The 15,212-nt window shown below is 33.6% G+C and overlaps 1 long non-coding RNA gene across 1 annotated transcript; it reads left to right on the top strand.

The window, feature by feature from the left end:
• The first annotated feature begins 10,900 nt into the window (after positions 1 to 10,900).
• Positions 10,901 to 13,091, top strand: LOC139195116 (uncharacterized). Its single transcript, XR_011579754.1, has 2 exons — positions 10,901 to 12,447; positions 12,533 to 13,091. It is a non-coding gene; the product is annotated as an uncharacterized lncRNA (long non-coding RNA).
• Positions 13,092 to 15,212: the final 2,121 nt, after the last annotated feature.

The following is a 15,212-nucleotide window of genomic DNA, read 5'->3' as shown; positions in this document are numbered from 1 at the left end:
ATGGTAAAAAAATTTAAAATTTGACTTTTAAACTGGACCGTCTGATCACAGATCAACGGTTCACGTTAATTAACTAAATTATTATTTATTAAAAAATACATAAAATTTATTAAAAAATACATAAAATTAAAAAAAAAATTATTTTTTTATTTATAAATACCTAACCCTCATCTTCCACCTTACACCACATTTCAATATTTTCTACACTTTCTACCAAAGCTTTCATATACTTTTTGTGTGAAAAAAAATACCAAAAAGCTTGTGGTTGAAGAATAAAGTGTATTTGATGAGTTTATGTAATTTCATTTTACTGTGTTTTTTTTTATAGTTTATTTGATGAGTTTATGTAATTTTATTTTAGTGTGTTTTTTTTAAGTTTATTTGAAATTTTATCTGAAATTGGTTAAAAATTCTTATTCGAAATAAACTTAAAAAAAAAAACACACCAAATAAATGCGCTGGGTGCCAGTCTATTACTGTTCACTTGAGTGGATAAATGCGCTGGGTGCTGGCACAAAGTCCTTAGGGATGAACTTGCTCTAATATAAGTGAATTCGTGTAAATCTTTATATTTGAAGACATAAAATCAATAAATTAAACATATTCTATGACATAAGTGTATTAGTAACTACGTAATCGTGTTATAATCTAACTGTATTCGTAACACAGTGGATTGAAGAAAAAACCGTAACCACAATAACAATACAGCACCTACGGTGAAACATGTACCTCATTCTTAGTTCACTTGATAACCAAGACGTGTACGATACTGATCATTACTGACCCCTTACAATCATATACAGGACAATTCCACATCAAAAGGTATAATGTGCTCCAAATAGTAAACTTTTGGCGCTTAGTTTGATTTGTCTCCTTTCAAATGAGAACAATTTATATGACACGGATATCCCGTCACAATGATATTTCGTCCTAATAATAGTAAACTTTGGAGTTTGGTTAGATTTGCCCTATTCAAATGAGAACTTATATTACACAGGTATACTGTCATCATGACGTTTCATGTCAATAAAACAAAAACATATAGCATCATTGCCATAGATGTCTTTCTTTTTCAAGACACATATCATGTTGGTACATACGTTTGACGAAATTTTCTTTAGTACGCACCAGTGTAAGTTTGTTAAACTCTTGACTATTAATATCTTGGATCAAGTGACTAAAACCTCCTAACTTTTTAGTGTCATTTCAAATTGGTCTCAACCATTTTAAACATTCTAAACAAGTGCCGACACTATTGAAATATCGTGTTCGTTACGTCCTAGTTAAATTTTCTATTAAATTAACAAGGGTTTACTTTGTTTCTTAAATCAATAGAAAATCATGGAAGCATAGCCTTGACCAATTAATTGTCACCACCACCTCCATCAGGCCATTACCTCCAAACCCATTGCACAACCACAACATAACCCAACAACTCAAGTCGCCAACATTGAAAAGAAGGTCATGGAGGTTACTGAAATGGTATAGACTGCCTGATGCGACCACCACTGTCTTCACCGTCCACAAAGAAGAACTAGAAACTTTACGAGTCGAGAATTGAGGAATGAGGAAATCATATGAGCAGAAACAAGCTCTTCGAAACCCTATTTGAATTCTTAACCCTTTTCTTTATTAGAAGATTGCCCCCTGCTATAATTTCAATTTCGGGATATTTTTTATTCAATTCAATACATGTTGATCATTGAGTTCCATATTATATAATTTATGTGTGAGATTTAGATTTTGAGTCAACTAATATTAACGTTGACTATGATATACTCAGTTAGTGGGTTTTGATTATAGAGGTTGGGATGGGCTTTTTGTGGTCGTAGGTTGAGCTTGGAGGTGGGGGGGGGGGCCTTGATATTTCCCGATCTTCATTTTTCTTCATGTCTTTTTTAAACTTATTTTTATTATTATTGTCATGTAAGCTAAAAAGTGGGATTCATTGTTGCAATATGTACATTTAACATAAAAATTAATTGGACTTGATGTGACATTTTCAATAAGTTTGGTACTTGTTTGAAATATTTAAAATGCTAAAACTAATTTACAGTGACATTAAAAAATGGGGTGTGCTATCCACACACCCCTTTTTACTTCTTCCACACCCCTTGTTAATTTTTGTCTTTTGATATTCTTCAATTCATCCGATCCGACGGCCAAAAATTAAAAAGGTGTGAGAGAAGTAAAAAAGGGTGTGGATATCACATTCCTAAAAAATTAGAGATTTTAGATACTTAGCCCTAATCCCTTTCATCACACATTTAATTTTTCGATCATACAATGCATGACATACACTGAAACATGTATAGTAGATTAATTATTTTGCATGTTATGTGGGCCTGATGGCCCCATACTTTACCGTGTGAAGACCACTTTCCCATTTGAAAGGGACTGAAAGATGCAAGTGACGAGTCCACTGCATGTGCGTAGGGCCTCTCGCGCTGAACAAATAATGGCCATGCATGCATGCCATGTGCTACCAACAGTAACATGTACTGAGTCGTAAAGTGCAATGCACAATGACAAGAAGAAAACCCCAATAGGGGAAGGGAAATATCGGACAAAATTTCTGCGTGTTATTCATACCGATAAAACGGATCGTGTTTATTGTTTTTATGTTATATCTATTATCTTAACGGAGAAAAGAAGAAAACCCTAATAGGGGGAGGGAAATATCGGACAAAATTTATGCGTGTTATTCATACTGATAAAACGGGTTGTGTTTGCCGTTTTTATGTTCTATCTGTTATCTTAATGGATCATGTCACGTTAAATTCGTATATTAACAAATTCTTAACATGTGATTCAATAACGACGTGATTCGTTAACGAGTCGTGTCGTTTCGTATTTAGTTAACAAGTTATGCTGACATGTATAATGTCTAGATCTGACAAATGATATCTTATTAGGTTCTTAACGCGTGACTCGAGAATAACACAACTCGTAACAGATGACCTGATAACGACTTGACTCGTTAACAGATTGACCCGAAACCTGTTAATTTTATATCATTTCATATCAGGTTAAAGGATCGTGTAAGAAATCTTGTCGGTTAATCAATCGATCAATCCTTTGATCTATATAAACATGGTACTACAATAGTTTTGAGGTTTCCACAAAGGAAGATTTTCGTTTTTCTTGTTGCAAACCCATAAAGGATGACGATTATCCTGGTGATTAAGGTCTTATTCTCAAAATTTATTGCACTCTGAGTTTAAACCCTCATTTTTGTTAGAGTAATTAGTGTAGAATATCGTTTGTATTAAAGAAAAAATGACAACTCTTTTTCTAGGGTTTTATGTAGAAAAAAGTAGTGTGTGTGTGTGTATATATATATATAGGAAATCTTTAAGGGAGGGATCTCTATTATTTTTTTTTTTATAAAAATGGGGATTAGTTGTGGAGTCCACACTAATTGAACTTTAATGATCCGAACTGTTTATTTTTCAAGTTGCATCTCATAGATCATCTTTACAAAATATTAGCCAAATCGGAAATATTTAAGACATCTAATTAGGTTCAAAGAAATTAACGAATAATTTGTTATGTAAGAAACAATGAAATTTTATCTTGATAATTAAATAGGCAAAAGAGTTCGGATTGAATTGAATTTTTGCAAGGATGATTTATGAATCAAGACTTACAAAATAAACGTTTCAGATCGCTAAAATTCGATGTGGAGTGGGCTCCCACACCTAATCCTTTTTTTTTCAAAAAACGGGGATCCTTTGCATATATATAAAGCTTACAACGCGTTGTAAGTTTGAACGTTGCTTGTATTGTGAATTGATTCGTGTCATAACAAGATGATTGAGCATGAATTATTCTGTATAGCAAATTAGTATATCTTCTCTTCTGGTTGGATTATCTCATTTTTTAAGAGTTTTCTTTGATTGCAAGTTTCGCTAGTTCTGTTTTGTTAGCCTCAAAAAAATTTAAATAAACCCTCAATGAAAGTCCTAGTTTTGTGTGTGTGTGGGGTAAATTAGTTTAATTAGAAATCCTTTTACAGAAGCTTCCTAACTCTCTGTATATATAACATACTAGAAAATTAGTTTAATCAGAAATCATTTAGCAAGTCAATATTATTCAAGGCATCTCATGATTTGTGTCGTTTATTGTTAGGTTCTCACAAAAAGAGAAGTCTGATCAAGTGATCTTGCATAGGAACCCTAAGGCATGGATAGAATCCTCATAAAAATACCACTAGGTCCTTGCAATGCTCTCACGCCCACACCAGCTAAGGACTGAACTGTCGACCTGATACCGACGAGACTTCCAAGCCACTAATATACCAGAAGTTTGCACTCCGATGAAACCCCTTCGACTTGCTGTTCTTCTTTGTCAACGCCTACTAAAATTCGTGCAAATGTAAAAATTATTTACTTATCTAACTTCGATCAAATAAAATAGATCACCAACACATGATTTTCAACAAATCATGAAAATATTTACGATCATAATTAAATGGCCAAACAATTATCGAGTCCGTTGAATCTTTTCATGGATAATATTACTGATAACCTAAAATTGAACAGTTCATATCTTAGAATAAACTGAAGACATAATAATTAAGGCGAGGAGATATTCAGGGGAATAATATCATCTTACTGTATATCATTTGTTTGTGAAATGTTTTCGATGTCCCAAAGGATCACCATTTTTATTTAATTTTTCCAAAATTTGACACAAAACAATGTCATGCAAGTCGTACTCTGGACAAAATAATTTGCTTGTCGCAGACAGAGTGGGGAACGAAGTTGTCGGCAGGCGGCATAGGTCCCGATATCAGCACCATATCTTCAACGTTAACGGCAAAGAATGAATAACTACAAAGAAGTGTAGGACCTTGGCAATGCTAGTTTTACTGTTTGCCCCCATAGAGAATCCAAGAACTGTAAGTGATAAAACAAATTATTACAAGGTTAGAACGGTAGTGTAGACACCTCCGCAAAATGTGCTGTACCTGCAAATCCGAGATACAACTTAAAGCTTTATAAGATATCTGATCTCTTATGCGAAAGATTCTTTCTTATAACCAACACATATAGTTTTAGTGGTGTCACTAATTTATTGAATACTTGACATGTATATTATTCAAATAAATGTTTGTCATGTCGCTTTACCGTTGCATGAGGGTATCTCTCTTTGCACGTTAACAGTAGGATGTATAGGAGGTCTAGGGGACCAAGGTTAATAATGGTTGTGGAGTAATAGAGAAAGTTTTTGTCTCATGGATTTCTTACTTCTTTAGGTCGAAATGATGGTCCTGCAAGGCTGCAGCCCACGCCTCTCTCCACGACTGTACTCGTGTCGTGTCTTTCCTGTGAACACGTCATTAGTTTTAGTTTAGTTTTAAGTTTCATTTTTAACGCCTTGAGCGGGTTATGTTAGTAATTTTGTGTTGCTTCGGTGATCTTTTTGTGTCGCTTATGTAATTTATATGATCTCGTTGTCGATGGCTTTATGTCAAGATACCGGTGTTCGGACTGTCGCGTCTATCGTCTTTGTGACAATCATACTCAGAATTCCTGTTTGTGGTGGTTTATTGTGGTAGCTGTATAAGAGTTTAAAATTATTTGTATCTTGTGCAAATTATCTCTAGATCAAGAAATTGGTCATTGAAGAAATTGTACCCATGACACCTTTTGTATGTGGTTGTTCTTATTAATGAAACACTTTGTCGCTTCTGGTTTATTTTTTTATTTTTTTTAAGTTTCATTAAGAAATATAAATATAATTATAATAGGGGATCTGTGGTACAACTTTTTATACACGCTTTTGTAGAGCTCACTTTGTAATGTATTTCAATGATTTGAACCATTTATGTTTTAGGTCTTCCGTCAAAAATCATGTTTACAAAAAATCACTCAAATCTGAAACCATATGCCAGTTGGATTAGGGGTTTAGGGTTTCTTTGTAGAAATGTGTTCATCCATTATCTTCCTACAAATGAATGTCTTAATTTTGGATTTGTCTAATTTTTTGCAAGAATGATTTATAAATGATGTTCAGAAAGATAGATGGTTCGGATAAGCAAAATACATTACAAAGTGGGCTATACAAAGACATGTATCAAAATTTGTGTAAAAAAAGTGATGCCACGGGTCGGCATCAAATATAATATAATTAACATAAATAACAGATGATAATAAAAAAAGAGTGTATGATAATTATTTTAGAATGCTTAATCCTTCCTGCAATTCATTTTGTAGACACTAGAAAATAGTGATGCACTTCATTCTACATCTTTTGGATCAAATGAAAGTTTATTAACAATGTACATACTGCATACAAATCAAACGTAACTAAGAGGCCACACACGCCAAAAGAAACACCCTCGCTTTACAACTACACAAACTTATCATGATTTAACAATACAATTCTTTAGCCACAAAGGATTCATATTCAACCAACATGAACGAGAATACAACTAAACCTCGCACATTGTAGAGCTATTGTAAAAGACAACACAAAAAAAGAACGCACCATACATCCTCTGATGATTTTGCAATAGTCGGCACGAAATCACTAATATAATTCATCACCACCAATAAACATATTTTATGTTGTCATGAAAGTTACAAAAAAATGAAGTGAAGAAGAAGAAGAAGAAACTAAATGTAAAGTTGTCAGACTGCAAGGTGAAAATAATATCATGAAATACATTATTAAGAGATTTAAATCTCGTTTGGCTCCTCAAACTGTATTGATTAGTTCAATCAGATAGAATATATGTGCACCAAATGGTACTAACTAAAATAGTCGGACAAGATAATCTCAAATTATATTGCAAAAGCATTTAGTGAGCATTTAGTGTCCCACACTAAAGTTATACAGATTTGAGAATCTTGCAATTTTATCATTTCGCATTAGTACTTCACTTGTCTAAGTGATTGTTATTTGAAGCATACGTAACATGTCATTAGGAATATAAAGAGAATTTTCATATGTCTACGTCCCCAAGCTTAGCCAGCTAACCAAGAAGACAACTTAGACAAGTTCCACGCGTCTCAGATTCTTATCCTTGTCATTTTTGTTGATATAAAAATATTTATAAAAAAACGAGTTCCAATTATTTTAGAAAATTTTGACATTACTGCAATTTCGAAAATTTCGAACTGAAAAATTTTATAATCCAATCCAATTCAAAAATTTTGAGAATAGATTTTAATAGCCTTGTTCTCGATCCGATCGTTCCAAAAATCACCCTTAATTTCACTCATACTATATATATGATTTTTTGTTTAGGTCGATATGCTACATATTTCAGTGAAAACTCCATAACCGATGATTAAATTGATGATATATGTCCACAATTACCATACTAAATATCATATAAAGGAATTGTATAAAAAAAGTCTCATGTAAAAGAATGACTTATTTGGAACTTGTTTTAAAATAGCTAAAAATAGTTTTTTTTTTTTTTTTTTTTGTAAAAATGGCTTTAGAATCAAGTTTTAGTAAAAATACAAGTGAACCCTGAAAGAAATGTTTCAAACAAGAAGTACATAACTAATATTTCTTATAAGAAATACTTTTAAGTAATTTTGAAACTCATAAACATTTTTTTTCTAAAAACGCTTTTAAAAATACTTCCAAACGAGATCAAAATCTATAGTAGTTAGTGGAGTATTTTAAGCACGGAAGCTTCTCACTTATGATTGAAAGCATTAATTAGTCGGCCGACAGTTCATGGAAAACAACCAGCCTCCACAATGTTCAGTCCCTTTCCACTTCTTTCACCGCTTTCAATTGGCTGACTGAAAAAAAGGACTTTTGTCACCCCTTCAACATGCTCCCAGTATTTTGAATACTCATTTATCTTTTAAAGTCTAATTTAGGCATGGGAGCATCGAAGGATAATTTTTGCCTCACACAACGTCGGTGTAAGAACGTTTAATTTGTCTTTCTCTTTCTTGCAAAAGCATTTTTACCCCTCCAAATTGCCCATTTATTGGGTGATTGAATCCCCCAATCCCTCTAAATAGGGCTATTGGATGGCCCTATCTCTCACAGACCAAACTGTCGGGCAAGAATGGCCTGAGTCCTCACCTGAGGCAACGTTCATAAATTTTTTTGCGTTGTGCAGTTCACGCGCCAATATAGGCTCAACAATAGTTTTACTCTTTTGTGTGAAGTCATTCCCCAATTCTTGATTTATAGATTTTTATGTTGCTTTGATATCATATGATTAAAAATTATTTCATTCATTATGATAAAATAGTTTTTTTTTTTTTTTATTGTGAAATGCATATAAACTAATTAACTGACTAGGAATTCGTTACCCAACATGTGTGGTTATAGAGAATACCCGATAATTAATTTGTTGTCATAAGTATAGATAATTTTCTTGATTATATGGATAGATATAGCATTTTCGTCCCGAATCGAATCGTTTCCATCCTTACCATAGAGGGCCTGATTCATTGGTTAGCCTGGGTATGTGATCCTAGCAAAGGTGGCTTCCCTTTCTGGCTTGTTGTCCGAGGCCTCACCCGCCTCATTTGATGTAAGCGATATTATGCGGTGGAGGATTCTCTGTCCTCCTCCAGATTATGCATATCATTCCCAAGGAGATTCGAGGGCAATTTCGTCAAGGAGACTTCTCCTAGTCCACGTGTAATTATCTAATTAAATGGTGAAAAATACTTGTTACAGATTTATATGCACAATATTTGAATAATCCATAAGAAATCTCATACGTGAAGGGTTTTTGTTTGCTATAAGTAGACTTTAAGACTATACGAACAAGAACTAGATCACACCTAGTGCTTTTGGTCGAAGGTTATTTCCCCAGACTCGGGGATGAGCTTTAGAGAAGGCAACCGCTCTTGCCGGAGAGTAAAAAGCATCAATAGTGACAGTGGCGGAGCCAGAATTCTAAATGAGGAGAGGCCTTTCACAAATATGTGTATATATATATATATATAGTGTGTGTGTGTAAAAAGTTGAATTCATAACATGTTGACATATGCAATTTGTGTAATCCTCACAAAACTGAAAAAAATCTCTTAAATTCAATACTAAGAAGAAAAAAATGTAAAAACCCAGACAACCAAGTAAGAGGTAGGTTGTGGAAGGCTAAAGAAAATACAAAGAAGTAGAAAAAGGACAAGGGGGAGAGGTCTGCAAATAAAGAAGGTGGGTTGCTTTAGAAAATTATAGGGTGTATATTACTGTTAGGTGAGAGAATCGAACCAGAAGTGGTGTTGCTTTTTCCATTTAAAATTGCACATTTCTTTTAAAACTCCCTTGCAAAACTTATTGTTTCATTAGACAGCTGAAAAAATTTAAAATCAAAACTTAACGACGTCGTTTGCTTCATTTTCTTCTATGAGGTTCACACCTCATATGAAGTCAGGATGGGCCAGGGACTACCCTAGTCCCTTGGTGGCTCCGCCCCTGAATAGTGAGTTCTCTAAAATGATAAATATGCACATTTTCTTTTAATACACACTTTGTTTAGTATTAATTATTATCGGTTGTTTCTATTTAATTATTTTTATTTGATAGTCACAAATAAAAAAAGAGTATAAATGATATATATATATATATATATATATAATTTTTATTTGATAGTCACAAATAAAAAAGAGAGTATAAATGATATATATATATATATATATATAATTTTTATTTGATAGTCACAAATAAAAAAAAGAGTATAATTGATATATATATATATATATATATATATTATGAATATATATCATGTCCTTAATCTATAGTCCAATTATTAACACAGTTCCGGATTGTGCCTGCATCACAAATCAATTGAGAAGCCTCTTGTATAACTTTTACCTTACCTATTAGGTCGATCTCTTAGAGGCCGAGCCGCGAAGTTCGGCCAATTCTTGCTAAATCAACATACAAGACGATTGTATCATGGGTTCGAATCTAGCAACGGTGAACAATTGCCCAAAAGAAAAACCTCCTAGAAGTCCGAGGGAGAGGTTTTTCAGTGTGACCGGTACACAGAGTGTTACATCACGTGTCAATCAACAAATGATGTGATATGTGTACTAAAAAATTAATAACTTAAAAAATAAAATTTCCCACTATTCCTATTAAAACACGTGGTGTATCACTTGTATTCCTGTCATAACTAAAAATTTCTCAGTCGGAAGACCTTTAGTGGCTTATTATTTTGTAGGGAACTTTAACCAAAAGCACCCGGTACTGTTCATTTTAACGAAAAACCACATTTTTACACTAAAAAGTCAATCATGGTACTATTCACTTTACCCTTTATTTTGTCCTTATCATTAAAACTCAAAGTTTTCAAGCCATTTTCATTAGTTTTCCTTATTTTGTATCTATCCACCTCTGATTGGAAGGGAAAAAAAAAGAAAAAACAATTAGGGACACTGAATTTGAGAGAGATGGGCTAAATATATTATTGTTCTCAAGTTAACCACTTAGGGGGCGTTTGTTTGCCCTCACTAAGTGGGACTGAACTAGACTGGACTAACTGTTAGTCTAATACTGTGTTTGTTCCATGCTGGGACTAACATTAATGAGACTAAAGGGGACTAGCATGGACAAAACCTTCACTAAGAGGTCTTAGTGAGACCCCCCAATAACCATGGGACTAGCTAAGACTATCTTCTCTCATCCTCGTCATGCTCAACAACCACTCCCGATAGACTCTCCATCATCTCCGGTCACCTAGATCATAATAAAATATTAATAATTTATATATTAAATAATATAATATTAGAATTTGTTATTATCTAGCTTCTTAGTCCAACACTGCACCAAACGCTTCACTAAGTTAGTCCAGCTTAGTCTAGTCTAAGCCAGTCCAGCTTAGTCCTTGAAGTTAGTCCAGTCCGAGATAGTCCGGCGCAATAAACGCCCCCTTAAAGTCCAAGAGGTGGGAAGCTTTATCGCCAAGGGTCACGGTGTAAAAAAGAAATAAAATCATGTAACTATAAGTTGTAAATTGTTTTGTTAAGCTTAAACGAGAGCATATGTATCACAATATATATACATTAAACTTATCATTTATGAGATTTAAATTGAAAATCTGTCACTTACAAATGAATAGCAACGACAAGATAAACTTAAAGAACGCGTAATACATCAAACAAGCAAGACTAGCTTGTCTGTATATGCCTTCTCATTCCCAGCCCATTCATTCAATTATTAATTGATCAAGGCAAGGCATGATTGCATCTTTTGCTGCAACATTTTCAAACTTGCAAAACTAAAACTCTGAACATCTTCCTGGAAAAGGTCACAGTTGGGTCAGATGGTTTCAAATCCATGTGCAACATTTGCCGAAAACCTAATTAAAAAATGAAGAAACTCATCACTCATCAGGCATGGGGAGCCTACAAATAATGAATTTACCAAATCGGTTGCCAAGTACCATCCCATAAATTCAAGTCTCTGGTTCCCCATTATACCATAATTATTCCATGTCAAAATCTCCATCACAATTAGTTAAATGTGTAATAAATATGCATTAGTCTCTCTAGCTAGCCATGTGTTAAAAAGAGACCTTCTTTAGCTCAATTTTTTTTTAGTATGCATTGGAATATAGTATGCACCGAAATATTTGGTCTCTCTTGCTAGTTTCATGTAGCATTTTCGGTTCTGAGTATTATTAAGGCCAAAGACTCTCCTAATCTCCAAGTTGTCCTACAAACCTACCCTTCTCTCTAGCCCCATGTGTTAAAAGAGACGGACTTCTATTAGAGTTTTTAGGAATTCATACAGAACGATATTCGCAGGTGTCTTTGTTGCTGAATCCCTTCATGAGAAATATCAAACTTAAGATTCTTAGGGCAATGCGCACCTCACCCCGATGTGTGTAGCTTGTTTGTTAGAAGGGTGTTTGGATAGTTGTTTCCTAGTCTGGTCGTCTCATGATGTTCTGAACCCTGCTCACGTACCTCTTTAATAGGTGAACAACCCAACCCTTGGAACATACTACAACCCCATGTGGTGAAGAGCCAACATCAATGTGCCAAACCTTCCCGTTGTTGTGAGTTCTTGGAGAAGATCAGTCTGTTATCCCTAGAGTAACTTAGTGACTACATTGGATATCTCATATACGAAAGCTAGCAGTTCACCCTGTCAATCCTCTGGGAAGAAATACATTTAAGCGCTAAACTTGCAGATTAGACTCCAAGAGAAAGACGGAAATAGAAATCCCAAAACTTGCTTTTTTAGATAATGTATGTTTTAATAGACGGAAACATGTGTGTATCGAGACATTTGATCGTTAAATTCTAAACTATGGGACTCTTGACCGTTAAGTCCATCGTTCATTTACCTAATTTTTGTTATGGGGCAATCAAGTTTAGAACTCTTTGCCTCTGCCCTAGTAGTAAGGCCAGAGAACCTCCAAGGTGCCCAACGAAGCTTCCCTTCTATCTTCCTTCCCGGCATGTGTTATTTAATAGAAAATGACACAATGAGGTCCCAAAGGTAGGTCGAACCTAACATCATCATGCCTTCGTAATTTTTTGAATAATTAATGTGATATTATCCAACACATTGATTTTTTTTTCAGATTCTTTTGCGTCGACATAGACTTTGACTTTGGGATGAAGATAGATCTCTGGTTTCCGCCGGTCGATTGAGCAGGAGCTGGATCTTTTGAGCTGAGTGGGAAAACACTGTGCGTTTTAGTGGTCGGTTGTCTCCAATGGCATTCGCTACAATTTGCCCTAAATGTCTTGGTTATTTACACAATTAACCACACCATTTTCTTTTCCTTCCAGAATTTTGGGTGTTAGATTTGTTGAACAAATTCAACATGCGATTTGGATTTTAACTAACTACATGTTGAAATTACTTGATTTGTCAATTGTGAACAGGTTGTTTGCTTTGAAGTAGAATGACAATCATGAATAGTACATAAAGTGTTGCAAGCCAGCAATAACAAATTAACAAATAAAGAGACTCTTTGTTATGGGTACACACCAATGTGGTATTTTTTTTTAATGGGATAGTACTTGCATTCTCTTCTTGAGAATAACGTATTTGATTGTACAAATTTCGTAATTCGAACTGTTTACTTTCTTAGTCTTCATTTGAAGATCACCTTTATAAAAAATCATTCTATCGGAGATCATTTAGTCATTCAAATGTATGAAACAAATTGATGGTGCAGGTACTAAGTAATATATTCATGATTAATTATGTGATGTGTTTGAACAATTAAACATCTCAAATTTGAATGATTTTTGTAGGAGTGATCTTCCAATGAAGATTAATAAATTGAATGGTTCGATCATTGATGTTATTCGGTTAAGATACAATATTCGCAAAAATAGAAACCTAGTAAGCTGTCAAGAAATTGAAGGGTTAAATACCTTTTTAATTTAAAAACACATAGTGACTAGGCAAAATCATATTTTTACACAAACGATAGTAAGGGACAAGAAAACCGAACCTAATATTTTGATGTAAGAGTATTGTAACGATAAATGCTCTTATCCAGTTGAATTACAAATCACTTGCAACAAAGCAAAATCATCTGTTTGTAAGAATCAAATCAGCAAAACCAGATTTATGATTAAAAATTTTGCCAAAATTGAAACTAAGTGAAAATTTGCTCAAACTATAGGGACCAAAGAATTTTATTTAGCTAAGAGATCGTTGGTTGAGGTTCAACACTCAACACAGCCAGCTGGTGATAATGTACCACCCAATAGCTTCTTTTTTTCCGAGTTAGAGATCATCTTCGTAATGTTGACATACGTTACTATGTACATAATTTCTTTTGGTTTTTAGCGTTGATAACACCATTCCTTCGTACATGGAGAATTGTGAAAGATTATAGGGTTTTCAAATAGACGAGTTTCGAGTGGTGGAGCCATCATGAGGACAATATTGTAGTCGATGTGATAGATTTTGTGGTTTTTTCATCGAATGTATATTTTCGATTAGTTTTTTTATTTATTAGATAATTAGTCTTAATTATGTTTTATGATTTTCTTTCAGCATTAAATTGCTTTGCTTCTCATGTGTCACTTCTTGATTAATTGGTTAGGGCACACATGTCTTTTTCAATTTAAATTTGACACATAGGTTAGCAAACTAAGACAATTTTATTGCCAACAAACTAATTAAGATCTAGAAAGCAATTTAATTATAACTTTGAAGAGTACTTTATTTCCGACATGATAGCTAATTAGAAAAATTAAAGTTAAATCAGAGATTACTAGTGAAATTAGAGCCCTCAATTCAAGGTTGGAGACATCTTAATCTTGTGATCACATGATAATTAATGGCCTGCAATTTGATTGTGAGACACATAAGATTCCTTGCTTAGAAAAGGGTCAATTTGATAATCAAATTTATGAAAAAGGAATTCACAAACTCATTTTCCATATTATAATCACACTGAGCCACATTAATTTTGACAACGAAACAAATTTGATATCATCCCCTTCAATATGTAATAAATATCGGAGTTAATCGTTTAAAAATTGGAAAATGACCGAGAGATTTTTCAGTGTACCAAGAACACAACTTAGTATACTAGGTGTTATAATAAAAGTTGTTGGATATTTGAAAGAGAAAATTTTCAACCAGTTGTATTATGATACTTTATATATCAAAAGTGTTTTCGGTATATTGAAACATTTCTCTCAATCCTTTCATGAGCATGAAGTAATTAATTAATTAATTTCTTTCAATTAATTAGGAAAAAGGAAAAATGTATAAAAATGAGAATAGCCATCCAGCTAACCAAGAAAAAGGTCATGATAATTGAGGCCACCGACTAGGATTTGTTTTATGTTTGATCTCAAGTTGGCATTAATTTCCTAGTGTAAATACAGCCCCAAGCGCATGGTTTTATTGTTAACAAATTAGTTTAACCGTAACTTGTGATTAAGTAAGTAAAATAGTATGTATGTACTATTCATGAATGACTTATTACTTATTTTTTGGATCAAGTGAGTTGTGTAAGACAAGTCAATCCTAGACAAGTAAACGAGCGTCTTGAATAGGTCTGGGAATTTCTATGATCCGTTAACCCGACACAGAATGACACCAAAATAAGAGGCTATGAGTCAACTTGTTAATGAGTTGGGTTGTTATAGGGTCACCCGTTAAGATAACGAATATGACACGAAAACGAAACTAACACGATTTTCATGAATAAGCGATCAAAACCAAGGAAAAATTGTATACAAATCTAGAAAATGAGGTTGTATAAGTTATAATGTTATACGCGTATA

Source organism: Malus domestica, chromosome 04, assembly GCF_042453785.1.
Source record: "Malus domestica chromosome 04, GDT2T_hap1".
NCBI lineage: Eukaryota > Viridiplantae > Streptophyta > Magnoliopsida > Rosales > Rosaceae > Malus > Malus domestica.
Note: the sequence above shows the minus strand (reverse complement) of the source record. Positions and strands in the feature narration are given on the sequence as shown.